The sequence below is a fragment of the Ranitomeya imitator genome, chromosome 1 (genome assembly GCF_032444005.1).
Source record: "Ranitomeya imitator isolate aRanImi1 chromosome 1, aRanImi1.pri, whole genome shotgun sequence".
NCBI lineage: Eukaryota > Metazoa > Chordata > Amphibia > Anura > Dendrobatidae > Ranitomeya > Ranitomeya imitator.
This window is the reverse complement of record NC_091282.1, coordinates 234,628,192-234,646,852: the sequence shown is the minus strand read 5'-3', so window position 1 is coordinate 234,646,852 and position 18,661 is coordinate 234,628,192. Positions and strand designations below refer to the sequence as shown.

The following is an 18,661-nucleotide window of genomic DNA, read 5'->3' as shown; positions in this document are numbered from 1 at the left end:
TATAGCACCACCACTACAGTACGCCTGTTGGTCTCTGCTTTCTTGGTTGCAGGAATGACGTGCCATCTAGTCATGTGACAGTAGCAGCAAATAACTAGCCTCATCGGTCTCATGCCATACACTACTGCGGTCAGTGATTGGCTGCAGCAGTCATATGTGTAAATAACAAATCATTGCTGCGGCCAAGTAGACAAAGATCAGAGGACAGCACTAGAGTTGAGCGACCTTGACCTTTTTAGAGTCGAGCCGGGTTTCGCGAAACCCGACTATCTCAAAAGTCGGGTCGAGTGAAATCGGCCGATTATGACGTAAAGTCGGGATCGACCGAAACACGAAACCCAATGCAAGTCAATGGGGCAGCATAGTCGGCAGTGAGTGGGGGCCAGGAAAACACCTAGAGTGCCCATTTTAATGTCAAAACCATCCATTCTTCTTAATGAAGCTTGTCAAGCGTAATTTACCTTATAATAATTGGAAGGCATTTGAAATTGGGGGTCATTTGGCTAAAGTTGTGGTGGGTAGGGCTGGTTCAAGTAATTAGTGGGCCCAGGAAATCTGGACCACGTCACAGCAGTGGAGCAGGGAGAGGTAAGTATTTCAACTTTGCAAGTGCTGTGAACCTGAGCAAGCAGGGGGGGCCCACTCGTTGGCATTGGCACTGGCACAGGGCCCCTCAAAGTACAGCGGTGTGTTTGCACGGCGGGGGCGCCTCCCACCGGCAGCAACACTTTTGCGTACCATGAGAGGCCCTGTGCCAGTGACGTCGCCAACTAGTATTCCTCCCCCCACCTGATGAAGGAACCTGCACTTTCATCTGCACCTTCCTGTTTGTCCCCGTGTAAGGTGGTATGGTATGCGGGAAGGGGGACCTGACTTTCAGCAGGGTCACAATCTTGCAGTGTAGCGTGCACGGGAAATGTTGCGTTATGGGTCAATGTACCAGCAGACTCATCTATCACTGGCTGGGCAATGGGCAGGATGAGGAGGAAACACAGATATAGGCCCAAAGAATAAAGTGGGCTAAATGCAGTTCAAAATTGGTAACACAGGACTAATCAGGGGGCATTGCAGTGGAGGACAACTGGAATGAGAGGCTGACACAGAGAGTAGGCCCAAATCAGTAAGTAGTCAAAATGCAGTTCAAAATTGGCAACAGAAGTAAACAGGCGGCACAGCTTTGTTCAGTGGAGGAGAACAGCAAGGAGTGGCAGACACCGATAGTAGGCCCCAACCCAACTAGTAGGCCAAATGCAGTCTAACATTAACAACTACTTAACGAGCGCCTGAAAACGGAATTTCAGGACAGGAAACCAGGAGAACAGCAAGGAGCGGCAGACACTGATAGTAGGCCCCAAACCAACTAGTACGCCAAATGCAGTTGTTCCTTTTAACCACAATTTAATGAGAGCCTGAAGATAGAAGTTCAGGAAAGGCAACCTGGAGAACACCTTGGAGTGGAACACACCATCTCTCTACACCCCATACCCAATTTGTAGGTCTAATGCAGCGTAGTTTCCAACAACTACTAAACGAGAGCATGATGATCGAAGCATTGGCGAGGAAACCTGGGGAACACCTTGGAGTGGAACACACCATCTCTCTACACCCCATACCCAATTTGTAGGCCTAATGCAGCGTAGTTTCCAACAACTACTAAACGAGAGCCGGAAGATCGAAGCAATGGAGAGGAAACCTGGGGAACACCTTGGAGTGTAACACACCATCTCTCTACACCCCATACCCAATTTGTAGGCCTAATGCAGCGTAGTTTCCAACAATTACTAAACGAGAGCCGGAAGATCGAAGCTCAGGAAAGGCAACCTGGAGAACACCTTGGAGTGGAACACACCATCTCTCTACACCCCATACCCAATTTGTAGGCCCAATGCAGCGTAGTTTCCAACAACTACTAAACGAGAGCCGGAAGATCGAAGCAATGGAGAGGAAACCTGGGGAACACCTTGGAGTGTAACACACCATCTCTCTACACCCCATACCCAATTTGTAGGCCTAATGCAGCGTAGTTTCCAACAACTACTAAACGAGAGCCGGAAGATCGAAGCAATGGAGAGGAAACCTGGGGAACACCTTGGAGTGTAACACACCATCTCTCTACACCCCATACCCAATTTGTAGGCCTAATGCAGCGTAGTTTCCAACAACTACTAAACGAGAGCCGGAAGATCGAAGCAATGGAGAGGAAACCTGGGGAACACCTTGGAGTGTAACACACCATCTCTCTACACCCCATACCCAATTTGTAGGCCTAATGCAGCGTAGTTTCCAACAACTACTAAACGAGAGCATGAAGATCGAAGCAATGGAGAGGAAACCTGGGGAACACCTTGGAGTGAAACACACCATCTCTCTACACCCCATACCCAATTTGTAGGCCTAATGCAGCGTAGTTTCCAACAACTACTAAACGAGAGCCGGAAGATCGAAGCAATGGAGAGGAAACCTGGGGAACACCTTGGAGTGTAACACACAATCTCTCTACACCCCATACCCAATTTGTAGGCCTAATGCAGCGTAGTTTCCAACAACTACTAAACGAGAGCCGGAAGATCGAAGCAATGGAGAGGAAACCTGGGGAACACCTTGGAGTGTAACACACCATCTCTCTACACCCCATACCCAATTTGTAGGCCTAATGCAGCGTAGTTTCCAACAACTACTAAACGAGAGCATGAAGATCGAAGCAATGGAGAGGAAACCTGGGGAACACCTTGGAGTGGAACACACCATCTCTCTACACCCCATACCCAATTTGTAGGCCTAATGCAGCGTAGTTTCCAACAACTACTAAACGAGAGCATGATGATCGAAGCATTGGCGAGGAAACCTGGGGAACACCTTGGAGTGGAACACACCATCTCTCTACAGTGGAACACACCATCTCTCTACACCCCATACCCAATTTGTAGGCCTAATGCAGCGTAGTTTCCAACAACTACTAAACGAGAGCCGGAAGATCGAAGCTCAGGAAAGGCAACCTGGGGAACACCTTGGAGTGGAACACACCATCTCTCTACACCCCATACCCAATTTGTAGGCCCAATGCAGCGTAGTTTCCAACAACTACTAAACGAGAGCCGGAAGATCGAAGCTCAGGAAAGGCAACCTGGGGAACACCTTGGAGTGTAACAAACCCTCTCTCTACACCACGGAAGGGCTGATTCTTAGGAAGGAAGGCTGTCGGAAAGAAGCAGGGCGCGTCCGAGGGTGATTATATTCTTATTAGGTATATACTCACCCTCGGACGCGCCCTGCTTCTTTATTTGTAATGAATGTTTATTTGCAATGTGGTTTTGACTTACTCTATTTTTTTGGTAAATAATGATTTTATTATTTTCATTGTTTTGCATCTTCTTGGCAATAATATAAAGAAGACGCGACAGGACAACACTCGGTGGATGCCATATCTGTGTTTAAAATTGAAAAAACCTTTCAGTTAACTACTTGCAGGAGAAAGTTATTGTAGCTGGTGGCCATTTTTAGTACTGTACCAGATTTTTGTTGTATGTGTTTGTTTTTAATGTTAAAATGTCTGCATTTGATATCTCTCCAGTATTTTCTTTTTTATAAGCAACATACTTATTTTTATATTTTCTGATGTTGGTTCCAGGGGTACACGGGCAGCAGTGGTGTGGTCAGTGGAGGCCTAGTGGAAGGAGTGACCGCAGACAGGCATCGAAGGCCTAAAATAATAACACATGGCTGTAGGCAATTTTAAATTGGTTCCAGGGGTACACGGGCAGCAGTGGTGTGGTCAGTGGAGGCCTAGTGGAAGGAGTGACCGCAGACAGGCATCGAAGGCCTAAAATAATAACACATGGCTGTAGGCAATTTTAAATTGGTTCCAGGGGTACACGGGCAGCAGTGGTGTGGTCAGTGGAGGCCTAGTGGAAGGAGTGACCGCAGACAGGCATCGAAGGCTTAAAATAATAACACATGGCTGTAGGCAATTTTAAATTGGTTCCAGGGGTACAAGGGCAGCAGTGGTGTGGTCAGTGGAGGCCTAGTGGAAGGAGTGACCGCAGACAGGCATCGAAGGCCTAAAATAATAACACATGGCTGTAGGCAATTTTAAATTGGTTACAGGGGTACATGGGCAGCAGTGGTGTGGTCAGTGGAGGCCTAGTGGAAGGAGTGACTGCAGACAGGCATCGAAGGCCTAAAATAATAACACATGGCTGTAGGCAATTTTAAATTGGTTCCAGGGGTACACGGGCAGCAGTGGTGTGGTCAGTGGAGGCCTAGTGGAAGGAGTGACCGCAGACAGGCATCGAAGGCCTAAAATAATAACACATGGCTGTAGGCAATTTTAAATTGGTTCCAGGGGTACACGGGCAGCAGTGGTGTGGTCAGTGGAGGCCTAGTGGAAGGAGTGACCGCAGACAGGCATCGAAGGCCTAAAATAATAACACATGGCTGTAGGCAATTTTAAATTGGTTCCAGGGGTACACGGGCAGCAGTGGTGTGGTCAGTGGAGGCCTAGTGGAAGGAGTGACCGCAGACAGGCATCGAAGGCCTAAAATAATAACACATGGCTGTAGGCAATTTTAAATTGGTTCCAGGGGTACACGGGCAGCAGTGGTGTGGTCAGTGGAGGCCTAGTGGAAGGAGTGACCGCAGACAGGCATCGAAGGCCTAAAATAATAACACATGGCTGTAGGCAATTTTAAATTGGTTACAGGGGTACACGGGCAGCAGTGGTGTGGTCAGTGGAGGCCTAGTGGAAGGAGTGACCGCAGACAGGCATCGAAGGCCTAAAATAATAACACATGGCTGTAGGCAATTTTAAATTGGTTCCAGGGGTACACGGGCAGCAGTGGTGTGGTCAGTGGAGGCCTAGTGGAAGGAGTGACCGCAGACAGGCATCGAAGGCCTAAAATAATAACACATGGCTGTAGGCAATTTTAAATTGGTTACAGGGGTACACGGGCAGCAGTGGTGTGGTCAGTGGAGGCCTAGTGGAAGGAGTGACCACAGACAGGCATCGAAGGCCTAACATAACAAAAATGTCAATGCAATGGTATTGTCAGTGGCAGGCATTGAAGGATGTCAGCGCATAGACTAAACATTGGTGGAGCTGTGAGATAATTTTGCAAGTGGTAGAGCACTGTTTGAGCTGGGGTGGGGGGAAACTGTCTTGTGGCCGGCGGTACAGGCCCAGGGCCCCTCATATTACAACGGTGTGTCTGACGTTGGGTGCGCACCACCACCGCCAGAGACACTTTATTGTACTAGGAGGGACCCAGTGGCAGTGCCGTCGACCAAAAGCGGGCTCACCCACCTCTTCAGACAAACTGCACTCTCACGGGTGCTGTCGCCAAGTGTCGATACCACGGCCCCGTGTGGGGAGTTTGGCCATTTAGTGAGGTGTAAACATGTCGTATGCTGGACAATCAGGTGCAGAAAATTACGAGATTGGAAAAGGCATTCAGAATAGTCCACAGGCAAGACCTTTTCATAGGAAAGCTAGGTGTCAGCCGGGCAAGGTGGGGCAAAAGATTTCGAAATCCAGTTGTGGTTCATTTTAATGAAGGTTAGATCATCTACATTTTGGGTAGCCAGACGAGTCCTTTTTTCTGTTAGTATTGAACCTGCAGCACTGAATACTCTTTCTGATAGGACACTAGCTGCCGGGCAAGCAAGCTCCTGCAATGCATATTCTGCCAATTCTGGCCAGGTGTCTAATTTTGATGCCCAGTAATCAAATGGGAATGACGGTTGAGGGAGAACATCGATAAGGGATGAAAAATAGTTTGTAACCATACTGGACAAATGTTGTCTCCTGTCACTTTGAATTGATGCTGCAGTACCTGTCCTGTCTGCGGTCATAGCAAAATCACTCCACAACCTGGTCAGAAAACCCCTCTGGCCAACGCCACTTCTGATTTCTGCCCCTCTAACTCCTCTGGTCTGCTGGCCCCTGCAGCTCGTGTGAGAACGATCACGGGCGCTGTGTGCAGGGAATGCCAGAAGCAAACGGTCAACAAGAGTTGATTGTTTGGTTGCTAATATTAGTCCCAAGTTCTCATGTGGCATTATATTTTGCAATTTGCCTTTATAGCGAGGATCAAGGAGGCAGGCCAACCAGTAATCGTCATCATTCATCATTTTAGTTATGCGTGTGTCCCTTTTGAGGATACGTAAGGCATAATCCGCCATGTGGGCCAAAGTTCCAGTTCTCAAATCTGCGGTTGTGCTTGGTTGAGGGGCAGTTTCAGGCAAATCCACGTCACTTGTGTCCCTCAAAAAACCAGAACCCGGCCTTGCCGCGCCACCAATTTCCAGTGGCCCCGGAAAAGCTTCCTCATTAAAAATATAATCATCCCCATCATCCTCCTCGTCCTCCTCCTCCTCTTCGCCCGCTACCTCGTCCTGTACACTGCCCTGGCCAGACAATGGCTGACTGTCATCAAGGCTTTCCTCTTCCTCAGCTGCAGACGCCTGATCCTTTATGTGCGTCAAACTTTGCATCAGCAGACGCATTAGGGGGATGCTCATGCTTATTATGGCGTTGTCTGCACTAACCAGCCGTGTGCATTCCTCAAAACACTGAAGGACTTGACACATGTCTTGAATCTTCGAACACTGCACACCTGACAACTCCATGTCTGCCATCCTACTGCCTGCCCGTGTATGTGTATCCTCCCACAAAAACATAACAGCCCGCCTCTGTTCACACAGTCTCTGAAGCATGTGCAGTGTTGAGTTCCACCTTGTTGCAACGTCTATGATTAGGCGATGCTGGGGAAGGTTCAAAGAACGCTGATAGGTCTGCATACGGCTGGAGTGTACGGGCGAACGGCGGATATGTGAGCAAAGTCCACGCACTTTGAGGAGCAGGTCGGATAACCCCGGATAACTTTTCAGGAAGCACTGCACCACCAGGTTTAAGGTGTGAGCCAGGCAAGGAATGTGTTTCAGTTGGGAAAGGGAGATGGCAGCCATGAAATTCCTTCCGTTATCACTCACTACCTTGCCTGCCTCAAGATCTACAGTGCCCAGCCACGACTGCGTTTCTTTCTGCAAGAACTCGGACAGAACTTCCGCGGTGTGTCTGTTGTCGCCCAAACACTTCATAGCCAATACAGCCTGCTGACGTTTGCCAGTAGCTGCCCCATAATGGGAGACCTGGTGTGCAACAGTGGCAGCTGCGGATGGAGTGGTTGTGCGACTGCGGTCTGTGGACGAGCTCTCGCTTCTGCAGGAGGACGAAGAGGAGGAGGAGGGGGTGCGAACGGCTACAGCCAATTGTTTCCTAGACCGTGGGCTAGGCAGAACTGTCCCAAACTTGCTGTCCCCTGTGGACCCTGCATCCACCACATTTACCCAGTGTGCCGTGATGGACACGTAACGTCCCTGGCCATGCCTACTGGTCCATGCATCTGTTGTCAGGTGCACCTTTGTGCTCACAGATTGCCTGAGTGCATGGACGATGCGCTCTTTAACATGCTGGTGGAGGGCTGGGATGGCTTTTCTGGAAAAAAAGTGTCGACTGGGTAGCTCGTAGCGTGGTACAGCGTAGTCCATCAGGGCTTTGAAAGCTTCGCTTTCAACTAACCGGTAGGGCATCATCTCTAACGAGATTAGTCTAGCTATGTGTGCGTTCAAACCCTGTGTACGCGGATGCGAGGCTAAGTACTTCCTTTTTCTAACCATAGTCTCATGTAGGGTGAGCTGGACTGGAGAGCTGGAGATCGTGGAACTAGCGGGGGTGCCGGTGGACATGGCAGACTGAGAGACGGTGGGAGATGGTATTGTTGCCACCGGTGCCCTAGATGCAGTGTTTCCTACTACGAAACTGGTGATTCCCTGACCCTGACTGCTTTGGCCTGGCAAAGAAACCTGCACAGATACTGCAGGTGGTGCGGAAAATGGTGGCCCTACACTGCCGGAAGGGATGTTGCGTTGCTGACTAGCTTCATTGGCCGAGGGTGCTACAACCTTAAGGGACGTTTGGTAGTTAGTCCAGGCTTGCAAATGCATGGTGGTTAAATGTCTATGCATGCAACTTGTATTGAGACTTTTCAGATTCTGTCCTCTGCTTAAGGTAGTTGAACATTTTTGACAGATGACTTTGCGCTGATCAATTGGATGTTGTTTAAAAAAATGCCAGACTGCACTCTTTCTAGCATCGGATACCTTTTCAGGCATTGCAGACTGAGCTTTAACCGGATGGCCACGCTGTCCTCCAACAGGTTTTGGCTTTGCCACGCGTTTTGGGCAAGATACGGGCCCGGCAGATGGAACCTGTTGCGATGTTGATGCCTGCTGCGGCCCCTCCTCCTCCGCTTCAGAACTGCTGCCGCCTGCACCCTGTTCCCCCAATGGCTGCCAATCGGGGTCAAGAACTGGGTCATCTATTGCCTCTTCTTGTTGCTCGTGTGCAACTTCGTCTGTGTCACCGTGGCGGTCGGAGGTATAGCGTTCGTGATGGGGCAACATAGTCTCATCAGGGTCTGATTCTTGATCAGCACCCTGCGAGGGCAATGTTGTGGTCTGAGTCAAAGGACCAGCATAGTAGTCTGGCTGTGGCTGTGCATCAGTGCACTCCATGTCAGATTCAACTTGTAATGGGCATGGACTGTTAACTGCTTCACTTTCTAAGCCAGGGACGGTATGTGTAAAGAGCTCCATGGAGTAACCCGTTGTGTCGCCTGCTGCATTCTTCTCTGTTGTTGTTTTTGCTGAAGAGGACAAGGAAGCGACTTGTCCCTGACCGTGAACATCCACTAACGACGCGCTGCTTTGACATTTACCAGTTTCACGAGAGGAGGCAAAAGAGCTAGAGGCTGAGTCAGCAAGATAAGCCAAAACTTGCTCTTGCTGCTCCGGCTTTAAAAGCGGTTTTCCTACTCCCAGAAAAGGGAGCGTTCGAGGCCTTGTGTAGCCAGACGACGAACCTGGCTCCACAGCTCCACACTTAGGTGCAATATTTTTTTTCCCACGACCAGCTGATGCTCCACCACTAACACTACCCTCATTACCAGCTGACAATGAACGCCCCCGGCCACGACCTCTTCCACCATACTTCCTCATTGTTTTAAAAACGTAAACAAACTAACAGTATTTGTTGCTGTCACACAAATTACACGGTGAGCTATAACTTCAGTATGATTTAGCTACCCCTTTACAGGTGAGTGAGACCACAACGAAAATCAGGCACAATGTTACACACTCTGTTGTTGGTGGCAACAAATGAGAGAGATGCCACACACGCAGGACTGTCACTGAAGCACAAATGTAAATATTAATCTCCCACTGATTTGATTTTTTTTTTTTTTAAGGGAGACTTTAGGAAAAAAAATAATAGAATAAAATGATTTTTTCAGGAAGAATTTAGAAACCAAATAAAATAAAATGATTTTTTCAGGGAGAATTTAGAATACAAATAAAACAAAAAAAGGCTTTCTATGGCCCACTGAGTGAGAGATGACGCACACAGGAGTCAGGAGTGGCACACAAGCCCAGAGGCCAATATTTATCTCCCACTGATTGATGTAGTGATTTTTTCAGGTAGATTTTGGAACCCGAATCAAGCTAAAAAAAATAATAGGCTTTCTATGGCCCACAATTGGAGAGAGAGAGAGAGATGGCACACCCAGGAGTCAAGACTGGCACACAAGCAGAAAGGGCAATATTAATCTCCCACTGATTTGTTTTTTTTTGTTTGTTTTTTCAGGGAGACTTTAGGAAAAAAAAAATAGAATAAAATGATTTTTTTCAGGAAGAATTTAGAAACCAAAGAAAATAAAATGATTTTTTCAGGGAGAATTTAGAAAACAAATAAAACAAAAAAAGGCTTTCTATGGCCCACTGAGTGAGAGATGACGCACACAGGAGTCAGGAGTGGCACACAAGCCCAGAGGCCAATATTTATCTCCCACTGATTGATGTAGTGATTTTTTCAGGTAGATTTTGGAACCCAAATCAAGCTAAAAAAAATAATAGGCTTTCTATGGCCCACAATTGGAGAGAGAGAGAGAGATGGCACACCCAGGAGTCAAGACTGGCACACAAGCAGAAAGGGCAATATTAATCTCCTACTGATTTGTTTTTTTTTTTCTTTTTTCATGGAGACTTTAGGAAAAAAAAAATAGAATAAAATGATTTTTTCAGGAAGAATTTAGAAACCAAATAAAATAAAATGATTTTTTCAGGGAGAATTTAGAAAACAAATAAAACAAAAAAAGGCTTTCTATGGCCCACTGAGTGAGAGATGACGCACACAGGAGTCAGGAGTGGCACACAAGCCCAGAGGCCAATATTTATCTCCCACTGATTGATGTAGTGATTTTTTCAGGTAGATTTTGGAACCCAAATCAAGCTAAAAAAATAATAGGCTTTCTATGGCCCACAATTGGAGAGAGAGAGAGAGATGGCACACCCAGGAGTCAAGACTGGCACACAAGCAGAAAGGGCAATATTAATCTCCCACTGATTTGTTTTTTTTTTGTTTTTTTTTCAGGGAGACTTTAGGAAAAAAAAATATAGAATAAAATGATTTTTTCAGGAAGAATTTAGAAACCAAAGAAAATAAAATGATTTTTTCAGGGAGAATTTAGAAAACAAATAAAACAAAAAAAGGCTTTCTATGGCCCACTGAGTGAGAGATGACGCACACAGGAGTCAGGAGTGGCACACAAGCCCAGAGGCCAATATTTATCTCCCACTGATTGATGTAGTGATTTTTTCAGGTAGATTTTGGAATCCAAATCAAGCTAAAAAAAATAATAGGCTTTCTATGGCCCACAATTGGAGAGAGAGAGAGATGGCACACCCAGGAGTCAAGACTGGCACACAAGCAGAAAGGGCAATATTAATCTCCCACTGATTTGTTTTTTTTTTTTTTTTTTTCAGGGAGATTTTAGGAAAAAAAAAATAGAATAAAATGATTTTTTCAGGAAGAATTTAGAAACCAAATAAAATAAAATGATTTTTTCAGGGAGAATTTAGAAAACAAATAAAACAAAAAAAGGCTTTCTATGGCCCACTGAGTGAGAGATGACGCACACAGGAGTCAGGAGTGGCACACAAGCCCAGAGGCCAATATTTATCTCCCACTGACTGATGTAGTGATTTTTTCAGGTAGATTTTGGAACCCAAATCAAGCTAAAAAAAATAATGGGCTTTCTATGGCCCACAATTGGAGAGAGAGAGAGATGGCACACCCAGGAGTCAAGACTGGCACACAAGCAGAAAGGGCAATATTAATCTCCCACTGATTTGTTTTGTTTTGTTTTTTTTTTCAGGGAGACTTTAGGAAAAAAAAAATAGAATAAAATGATTTTTTCAGGAAGAATTTAGAAACCAAATAAAATAAAATGATTTTTTCAGGGAGAATTTAGAAAACAAATAAAACAAAAAAAGGCTTTCTATGGCCCACTGAGTGAGAGATGACGCACACAGGAGTCAGGAGTGGCACACAAGCCCAGAGGCCAATATTTATCTCCCACTGATTGATGTAGTGATTTTTTCAGGTAGATTTTGGAACCCAAATCAAGCTAAAAAAATAATAGGCTTTCTATGGCCCACAATTGGAGAGAGAGAGAGAGATGGCACACCCAGGAGTCAAGACTGGCACACAAGCAGAAAGGGCAATATTAATCTCCCACTGATTTGTTTTTTTTTGGTTTTTTTTTCAGGGAGACTTTAGGAAAAAAAAATATAGAATAAAATGATTTTTTCAGGAAGAATTTAGAAACCAAAGAAAATAAAATGATTTTTTCAGGGAGAATTTAGAAAACAAATAAAACAAAAAAAGGCTTTCTATGGCCCACTGAGTGAGAGATGACGCACACAGGAGTCAGGAGTGGCACACAAGCCCAGAGGCCAATATTTATCTCCCACTGATTGATGTAGTGATTTTTTCAGGTAGATTTTGGAATCCAAATCAAGCTAAAAAAAATAATAGGCTTTCTATGGCCCACAATTGGAGAGAGAGAGAGATGGCACACCCAGGAGTCAAGACTGGCACACAAGCAGAAAGGGCAATATTAATCTCCCACTGATTTGTTTTTTTTTTTTTTTTTTTTCAGGGAGATTTTAGGAAAAAAAAAATAGAATAAAATGATTTTTTCAGGAAGAATTTAGAAACCAAATAAAATAAAATGATTTTTTCAGGGAGAATTTAGAAAACAAATAAAACAAAAAAAGGCTTTCTATGGCCCACTGAGTGAGAGATGACGCACACAGGAGTCAGGAGTGGCACACAAGCCCAGAGGCCAATATTTATCTCCCACTGACTGATGTAGTGATTTTTTCAGGTAGATTTTGGAACCCAAATCAAGCTAAAAAAAATAATGGGCTTTCTATGGCCCACAATTGGAGAGAGAGAGAGATGGCACACCCAGGAGTCAAGACTGGCACACAAGCAGAAAGGGCAATATTAATCTCCCACTGATTTGTTTTGTTTTTTTTTTTTTTTCAGGGAGACTTTAGGAAAAAAAAAAAATAGAATAAAATGATTTTTTCAGGAAGAATTTAGAAACCAAAGAAAATAAAATGATTTTTTCAGGGAGAATTTAGAAAACAAATAAAACAAAAAAAGGCTTTCTATGGCCCACTGAGTGAGAGATGACGCACACAGGAGTCAGGAGTGGCACACAAGCCCAGAGGCCAATATTTATCTCCCACTTTTTTTTTTTTGTTCCAGGGAAAATTTATAAACCCAATAAAAAAAATAATAAATAGGCTTTCTATGGCCCACTATCTGAGAGACAGAGAGAGATGGCACGCTTAGGACTGGCACACAAGCCCAAAGGCCAATATTAATCTCCCTTTTTTTTTTAAGGGAGAATTTATAAAACCAAAAAAAAATAAATAAATAGGCTTTCTATGGCCCACTATTTGTGAGAGAGATGGCACGCTCAGGACTGGCACACAAGCCCAGAGGCCAATATTAATCTCCCACTTTTTTTTTTTTTCCAGGGAAAATTTATAAACCCAATAAAAAAAATAAATAAATAGGCTTTCTATGGTCCACTATCTGAGAGAGAGAGATGGCACGCTTAGGACTGGCACACAAGCCCAAAGGCCAATATTAATCTCCCACTGATTGATTTATTGATTTTTTCAGGTAGAATTTAGAACCGAAATAAAGCAAAAAAAAAAAAAAAAAAGGGCTTTCTATCGCCCACTGAGTGAGTGATGATGCACACAGGAGTCAGGAGTGGCACACAAGCCCTGAGGCCAATATTTTTCTCCCACTGATTGATGTAGTGATTTTTTCAGGTAGATTTTAGAACCAAAATCAAGCAAAAAAATAAATAGGCTTTCTATGGCCCACTGAGTGAGTGATGATGCACACAGGAGTCAAGAGTGGCACACAAGCCCTGAGGCCAATATTTTTCTCCCACTGATTGATGTAGTGATTTTTTCAGGTAGATTTTATAACCCAAATCAAGCAAAAAAATAAATAGGCTTTCTATGGCCCACTGAGTGCGAGATGACACAGACAGGGATGGCACTCTAGCAGAAATGTCAATCTTAATCTCCCACAAAAAAAAAAAAAAAAAAAAAAAACAGGGAGTGTCCTTCAATTACTATCTCCCTGCAGTAATCTCAGCCAGGTATGGCAGGCAGCAATAAGGAGTGGACTGATGCACAAATTAAATAAAAAATGTGTACAAACCAAAAAGATAGCTGTGCAGAAAGGAAGGAACAAGAGGATTTGTGCTTTGAAAAAAGCAGTTGGTTTGCACAGCGGCGTACACACAGCAATGCAGCTATCAGGGAGCCTTCTAGGGCAGCCCAATGAGCTACAGCGCTGAGGGAAAAAAAAAAATGTAGCTTCCACTGTCCCTGTACACCGAAGGTGGTGTTGGGCAGTGGAAATCGCTACAGCACAAGCGGTTTGGTGGTTAATGGACCCTGCCTAACGCTATCCCTGCTTCTGACGAAGCGGCAGCAACCTCTCCCTAAGCTCAGATCAGCAGCAGTAAGATGGCGGTCGGCGGGAACGCCCCTTTATAGCCCCTGTGATGCCGCAGACAGCAAGCCAATCACTGCAATGCCCTTCTCTAAGATGGTGGGGACCAGGACCTATGTCATCACGCTGCCCACACTCTGCGTTTACCTTCATTGGCTGAGAAATGGCGCTTTTCGCGTAATTGAAACGCGACTTTGGCGCGAAAGTCGCGTACCGCATGGCCGACCCCGCACAGGGGTCGGATCGGGTTTCATGAAACCCGACTTTGCCAAAAGTCGGCGACTTTTGAAAATGAACGACCCGTTTCGCTCAACCCTAGACAGCACCATTAAGGCGGTGCTGGAGCTTCTATGAAAAAAAACCTTAAAAGAAGACATTTGCACATTTACATTCACATCATTTTAAATTCTGCCCATGGATTTAAGTATTTGTCACTAAATACATCTGTGCTCTTCTCAGTTCCCATCATAATCTTGGGCTCCTCAGGCATTAGGAGTTAATATTTATGGAACGAAATTGTTCAAATAAAGAAAAACAAAAATAAATATTTCATTTTAGAACAATGATCAGCAATGTGCCCTGCTGGGACGTCTGGCAGTACTTCAAAGGATTTTGGGGGTCATGTCTAAAAACGAAACAAAAAAAACCAGAGAATTGCCCCCAGCAGCCAGATTTCAACTGTGTTGTTTTAAATTGGAGGGTACAAAATAAAAGTATTTGAGTTTGCAAACTTTGAAAATAATATAAAAAAAAAAATGATAACAAAGCTTTATACAATTGCTAAGGAGGGTAAAATATTGCCTGCCATGGAATAAACAAGCCAGAAGCTAACTGGCAAAAAAAAGAACATGTAGAAAGGAGTTCTGAGATACAGTAGCTACTGCATTGTTTATACAGTGAAGACACAAAAAGAGCACAGCGAGGTCAAAAATACTCTGTTGTAAAGAAGTCACAGTAAATGAGCAAGTGCTAGTCAAAAAATGAAAAAATACAGGGTATTTAGTTAATACGTTTTTTTGCAAAAAAATGTATATTAAGCTGCTCCACCAATCGCCAAGGTATACCCATAATAGAGCAGTCCTATCTAATGTATATAATCTGTTATGATCAGGTGACCTTGGAGCAGCATGAAAACTTTCACTGGAGTAGGTGGTAACTATACTGACCGCAAACCCTGATCTTATCACCGCTACTAGAAGTAGCCGTGGGGTGTGCCTAACAAAACCTAGACACCTCGACACAGCCGGAGGACTAAATACCCCTATAGATGGAAATAGGAATTTCTACCTTGCCTCAGAGCAGAACCCCAAAGGATAGGCAGCCCCCCCACAAATATTGACTATGAGTAGTAGAGGAAAAGACACACGTAGGCAGGAAACAGGATTTAGCAAATGAGGCACACACTAGCTAAATAGGAAAGGATAGGACAGGATACTAAGCGGTCAGTATTAAAAATCCTTCCAAAAAATCCACAGCAGAAAATACAAAAACTCCACCATCCAACTAAAGATGTGGAGCGTATATCTGCATCTCCAGAGAATCCAACAAGACTGAGAAAACACTGACACAGTCTAAGCTGGACAAGAGAAAAACAAATGAATAGCACAGAATATAAGCACACTGCATGTGTGCCACAGAAACAAAAACCAGACACCTATCTTTGCTGAATTGACAGCTGAACAGGAGAAGCCAGAAAGAGATCCAACACTTCAGAAGAAACATTGACAACTGGCAAGGACTAATGAATCCTGCACACCTAAATATCCCAGTCAGAACTGCAATCAGCAGAAACACCTGGCCAGGACTGCGAGTCAGAGACAACTGCATTCCCACCTACAACCACTGGAGGGAACCCAAGAGCAGAATTCACAACAATAATCCCTATCTGATGTATTTAAAAACCTGATCATCTGTATAGTACCTGTATAAGCAGGGTTCAGAGAGAAAATATCCATGTGGACATGCAGGATGGAACAGCTTTAATGCAAATGGCCCACAGAAGAGTGGTGGACTCCCCAGTCTTGTAGAAACAAGAGAACAATTATAGAACCAAAAACACATGGGCTACTTGCACACTTGTTTCTGGGTGGTGTGAACAGGTTTCTACAGACTTGTTCCCTGTGCAAGTAGCCCATGTGTTTTTTAATTCTATAATTGCTCTCTTGTTTCTACAAGACTGGGGAGTCCACCACTCCTCTGTGGGCCATTTGCATTAAAGCTGTTCCATCCTGCATGTCCACATGGATATTTTCTCTCTGAACCCTGCTTATACAGGTACTATACAGATGATCAGGTTTTTAAATACATCAGATAGGGATTATATACATTAGATAGGACTGCTCTATTATGGGTATACCTTGGCGATTGGTGGAGCAGCTAAATATACATTTTTTTGCAAAAAAACGTATTAACTAAATACCCTGTATTTTTTCATTTTTTGACTAGCACTTGCTCATGTACTGTGACTTCTTTACAACAGATTATTTTTGACCTCGCTGTGCTCTTTTTGTGTCTTCAAGTTTCTTGGTGGTGTGAATTGTTTATACAGTGCAAGAGAAGCCCAATTCATCATGACCGTCGTTGTTAATGTACAGTACAGTCCAAAAGTTTGGACACACCTTCTCATTTAAAGATTTTTCTGTATTTTCATGACTATGAAAATTGTACATTCACACTGAAGGCATCAAAACTATGAATTGACACATTTGGAATTATATACTTAACAAAAAAGTGTGAAACAACTGAAATTATGTCTTATATTCTAGGTTCTTCAAACTAGCCATCTTTTGCTTTAATGACTGCTTTGCAAACTCTTGGCATTCTGTTGATGAGCTTCAAGAGGTAGTCACCGGAAATGGTTTTCACTTCACAGGTGTGCCCTGTCAGGTTTAATAAGTGAGATTTCTTGCCTTATAAATGGGGTTGGGACCATCAATTGTGTTGAGCAGAAGTCTGGTGGATACACAGCTGATAGTCCTACTGAATAGACTGTTAGAATTTGTATTATGGCAAGAAAAAAGCAGCTAAGTAAAGAAAAACGAGTGGCCATCATTACTTTAAAAAAATGAATTTCAGTCAGTCTGAAAAATTGGGAAAACTTTGAAAGTGTCCCCAAGTGCAGTTGCAAAAACCATCAAGCGCTACAAAGAAACTAGCTCACATGAGGACCGCCCCAGGAAAGGAAGACCAAGAGTCCCCTCTGCTTCTGAGGATAAGTTTATCCGAGTCACCAGCCTCAGAAATCGCAGTGTAACAGCAGCTCAGATTAGAGACCAGGTCAATGCCACACAGAGTTCTAGCAGCAGACACATCTCTACAACAACTGTTAAGAGGAGACTTTGTGCAGCAGGCCTTCATGGTAAAATAGCTGCTAGGAAACCACTGCTAAGGACAGGCAACAAGCAGAAGAGACTTGTTTGGGCTAAAGAACACAAGGAACGGACATAAGACCACTGGAAATCTGTGCTTTGGTCTGATGAGTCCAAATTTGAGATCTTTGGTTCCAACCACCGTGTCTTTGTGCGACACAAAAAAGGGGAACGGATGAACTCTACATGCCTGGTTCACACCGTGAAGCATGGAGGAGGAGGTGTGATGGTGTTGGGGTGCTTTGCTGGTGACACTGTTGGGGATATATTCAAAATTGAAAGCATACTGAACCAGCGTGTCTACCACAGCATCTTGCAGCGGCATGCTATTCCATCCGGTTTGCGTTTAGTTGGACCATCATTTATTTTTCAACAGGACAATGACCCCAAACACACCTCCAGGCTGTGTAAGGGCTATTTGACCAAGAAGGAAAGTGATGGAGTGCAACGCCAGACCTGAACTTAATCGAGATGGTTTGGGGTGAGCTGGACCGCAGAGTGAAGGCAAAAGAGCCAACAAATGCTAAGCATCTCTGGGAACTCATTCAAGATTGTTGGAAGACCATTTCCTGTGACTACCTCTTGAAGCTCATCAAGAGAATGCCAAGAGTGTGCAAATCAATCATCAAACCAAAAGGTGGCTACTTTGAAGAACCTAGAATATAAGACATATTTTCAGTTGTTTCACACTTTTTTGTGAAGTATATAATTCCACATGTGTTAATTCATAGTTTTGATGCCTTCAGTGTGAATGTACAATTTTCATAGTCATGAAAATACAGAAAAATCTTTAAATGAGAAGGTGTGTCCAAACTTTTGGTCTGTACTGTAGGTCTTGATGAGGAGGTATGCTGGAGTTAGACACTCCTGGTTTATGAAAAGGACAAGTGACATGTATCTGTGTGCGCCTTGTCACACATCATACTCCAGCTCTTGCAGGAGATAGATTTGTGGAGTAGCAAATTTCACCGTTCACCAGGTACGGACTGGGGCAGAAATTCAGTCCTGGCATTTGAAATCACACAGGTCCATGCTGTCCCCGTCCCCATGAACCAGATTGGATATATTATTAATATTACCCTGGATGGAGGAAAAGAAGATTTTCTACAAGACCAATATGTCTAATGATACCCGTGGGCTACTGGGGTAAGTGATGGAGTCAGCGTCTTTGTGCTCCATCACAACTCTTAACAGTATGGGTATCTTGAGAACACCAATTCTGCAATGTGGCAGACAAGGCAGCCCATGACCAGACAGGCCCTTCTGGCATTTGCCAGAATTGCCAGATGGCCAGTCCGGCCCTGCCGCTCATCATGAATTTGACGAGTGGCGGTTAAAGAAGACAAAA

The 18,661-nt window shown here is 44.4% G+C and overlaps 1 protein-coding gene across 1 annotated transcript in view; it reads right to left on the bottom strand.

Annotated features, from left to right (window-relative positions):
• The window catches only part of KSR2 (kinase suppressor of ras 2), an 869,756-nt gene that overhangs the window by 240,617 nt on the left and 610,478 nt on the right, over positions 1-18,661 (bottom strand). The gene's annotated exons all lie outside the window — the stretch shown is intronic.